Here is a 3,681-nt window from a genome sequence, read left to right on the forward strand (position 1 = left end):
CGTCAACCTGGCCCACCCTGACCCCACAAAATTCCCTGTCTGAAAGAAATCCTAGCTCATTCTGCTCCGCTCCACAACGCTCCCATTTCCCCAATGCGTCCAATCCCTAGCGTCGGCGAGCATGTCCAGCACCGGCAGCCACTCCAATACCTAGCAACGTCGAGCATTTCCGTATGTGGATATGTGTTATTCGTCAGAAAGGCCATATATTAAGTATCGCACGTCCTTACAAAGACAAGCGTATTTGGATGTTTTCAATTCCATGATATAATTGTTTTCATTTTTGAAACTGATTTTGAAGAAAATATCTTAGATTAGAAAATATAATGGATTACCATTTTTTATAAATACTCGACTGTTTAAACCACCTTTTCACATTGTCACTTAATTCTATTAAATAAAAACTTAAGAGGATTAAACCTAAATGGACCGACCCATGTAATTTCCCCTTAGGCGATTTGACCTCTATTCTGCGCTGACGGAAATTCCTAATCCACGCTCACTGGTCAAATAGGCCCCCTATATCCATGGCATGTGTGTAGATGGACCAAGGCCCGTCACTGGTTTTCATGGCCGACCCTTATCTTTTTCGTGGGTTTTCTGTTCAGGTTAGGTTACTTTCGGGTATTTTTCCATGGTTTTTCTTTTTCCCTGACTTTTCTTTTTTATTTTCGTTATGATTTTATAAACATATTTGAATGTGCATAGTCGAACTTTTTAAAATACAGGATGGTTTGTCATTTTAAATTTTAATTATAAATAAGATATATTTTGTATACATGGATACTTTTTAATATACGATGAATATTTTCAAAATACAGGATCAACTCTTTTCAAATGCATGATGATTATTACTCGAGGCAAAATAACCAATGGGTAACATAATTTTTTATCATGGGCATACAGGTAAAAATCATTGAGTTATAAATTTAGGTAATCTTTACATTTTAAATATATTTCTTATCTAGAATAAATGCAGGTCTCTCATGTTGCACTAAGTTAGAGGAACTTTTTTACTATATACTATATAGCTATGCATTCCCATGTAATCTTACAAACTCACTGCGAACCCCTTGTATTCTAAACCGTGAATTCAATACTCCAAAATAATGATACGAGCCCTTAACAATGAACAGAGCCTCGTGGGTGCCTTGTGTTTCCACCCGGCGGCTGCTGTGTATGGCGGCAATTCCCCACTCCTCCCAAAGGAAACACACCTCGTCTCGGATCGAATTTGTTCCATTCTTTCCTTCCACAAGAAAGAAAAGGATCGATTTCACGCAGTGTAACCAGCCAGACGAATGTTTTTCTGCGCTCCGATCCTGTGCATATGACCCTCATTTTCTTCCACCGCCCATTTGATTGTGTTTGCGTCACCCGGAAGTAATAAGAAGACCAGGACTGTTGGCTTCTTGGAATGATTTACGGTTTCGCTAAAGCACATCTAGATGGGTTTTAGGTATTGCACATCTAACCTCTATGTCATTGATTTTATGCTGAGATTCGTGCGAGCGTTTTCTTTTGTCTTTTATTTTCTTTCTTATTTGATTGATGCATTTAGATGCGTAATAATTAGGACACATCTAAATGTGTCATAGACAGATCTGAAAGTACATCTTTGCATATCTACTGTGTCCGGAGTTACTATCGGACATGGTCCGGTTGCAGGCGCTTCGACGAGCAGCGAGAGAGGGCGGCACCTAGGCCGCCGCGAATGTGAACATTAAAACATGTGCCATGGAGCCTGAGCTCCACAACAACTTTTCCAATGCTACTTGCTACTCCCTCCATTCCAAAATATAGTGTGCCCGCATTTCCTAAGGTTGAACTTTGACCATAAATTTAACGAGCAAGACCGACTGCGACAGGAGAAAAAGTTACATAATTGAAAACTTTTTTCGAATACGAATTCACTAATATAACTTTTGCTCCCGCCGCAATCGGTCTTGGTAGTTAGATTTACGATCAAAGTTGAAGCACGGGGATAAAGAAAACACTACATTGTGGAATGGGGGGAGTACGTCTTTGCATATCTCTGTGTCCGGAGTTACTACCGAGTCGGCGCGGTTGCGGCCCTACGAGGAGCAGCGACGGACGGCGGCACCTTGGCCGCCGTGCATCGGGTTACCTTGGCCGGGGCGTGCTAATCGAGGACGGCGCCAAGGATGACACCGACGTGCTCCCGGTGGGTTCTGCGCCATGGCCAATGTTGATTTCTCGTGGAATTCTTTGTATGTAGAAACAAAGGCCACTAGTAGTCAAATAAGTGACAAAGAAAATGAAGCAACTAATCTCGTTTATTGTTAATTATTTGATCACGTGGCACTTGCTAATTAGCAAGTGCTACTTTTTCCATACGACTTCCAGCATCTGGCGTGGTTCCACTAAGTATGCTCCTAATCCATTTGTTTTATGTTAATACATACAAGTTGCTAGTACTGATCCTACAGCTTCCCCGCCTTCAACGCCACCACGACGGCCAGCCTGGTTGCCGCCACGAACACGACCGTGGTCGGGCCGGCGGCGCTGCTCTTCCAGCCCGAGATCGACTCCACCGCGGCCAGCATCAACGTGTCCGAGGGCTTCCTGCTCCTCCCGGACACGGTCGACGTCTGGCGCGCGGGCGCGGGCGGTGGGCTGCTGCCTGCGCGCGAGGCGTCCTTCAACACGAGCTTCACGGTGGAGAGCTCCGCCACCCCCGTCTCCTTCGTGCTCCTCCTCGACAGGTCCCCGCTGTTCAACAGCCGGACGGGCCTCCGCGGCGCCAACGGCTCGGCCGACGCCGTGCCCGACGCCAACGCCACGGCCAGCGGCCTCGCCGCGGTCGAGGTCGGCGCGGTGAGGTCGTACTAGCCGGAGTCCCCGTACGTCGGCCTCAACGTCACCGTCACGCCCAACGGCCGCCGCGCCGTGGCCGTGTGGGTCGAGTACGACGCCGCCGCGCACGTCCTGCGCGTGTACGTCGCGGCTGGCGGGGAGCCGAGGCCGCCCGGAGCCCTCATCGACGCGCGGCTCTCTCTCGCCGGCCGGCGCACCACGCAGACCGCGATGGTTGGGTTCTTCGCCGCCACGGTCCGCGATGTCTTCCTCGGCGTCCGTGACTGGGACCTGACGGTGGACAGGTTAGACGCCGGCGGCAAGAAGAGAACGTCATGGTGGGTGATACTCATCGCGGTGCTCGGGTCCGTGGCAGCCACAGCCGCCATTGTCACTCTGGCGGTGCGCTACTTCGTGTCGAGGCGCCGGACGCGCAGCATGGAACCCAAGCAATAGTTTGTAGGACTGCCATGTGTTCAACCCATGCATACCATGTATAGCCCTGTAGACGTCTACTATCTCTAAACCGCTGTGTTTTACTATGTTACTTCCATGTTTGAATTCATATTTAACGATTGAATTAAGATCAGTTTTTCTTAGGAGAGAAAGCCACTTGGTGCACTTTATTAACTCAAATCAAAGTTACATCATCCATAATGACCGGAAATTTAAAAAAAACGGGGGGGATCACCATCCTAAACAAAAGTAGAGTTCGAATCAAAACAATGTGTGAAAGAAACCAACACCTATACGAAGAGCCTTTTGAAAGCAATCCATCAAAATAACAGAGTAAGGGCTCCAGATTTCAATCACACCATTGTAAGCTTGAATAATTTCCAGAGAATCTGATTCAACAATCACCGA

At 47.4% G+C, this 3,681-nt stretch overlaps 1 pseudogene; it reads left to right on the forward strand.

Moving 5' to 3' along the window:
- Nucleotides 1–2,442: 2,442 nt before the first annotated feature.
- Nucleotides 2,443–3,313, forward strand: LOC125546555 (annotated as a pseudogene).
- The last annotated feature ends 368 nt before the right edge of the window (nt 3,314–3,681 follow it).

Source organism: Triticum urartu, chromosome 3 (assembly GCF_003073215.2).
Source record: "Triticum urartu cultivar G1812 chromosome 3, Tu2.1, whole genome shotgun sequence".
In the NCBI taxonomy this organism is placed as follows: domain Eukaryota; kingdom Viridiplantae; phylum Streptophyta; class Magnoliopsida; order Poales; family Poaceae; genus Triticum; species Triticum urartu.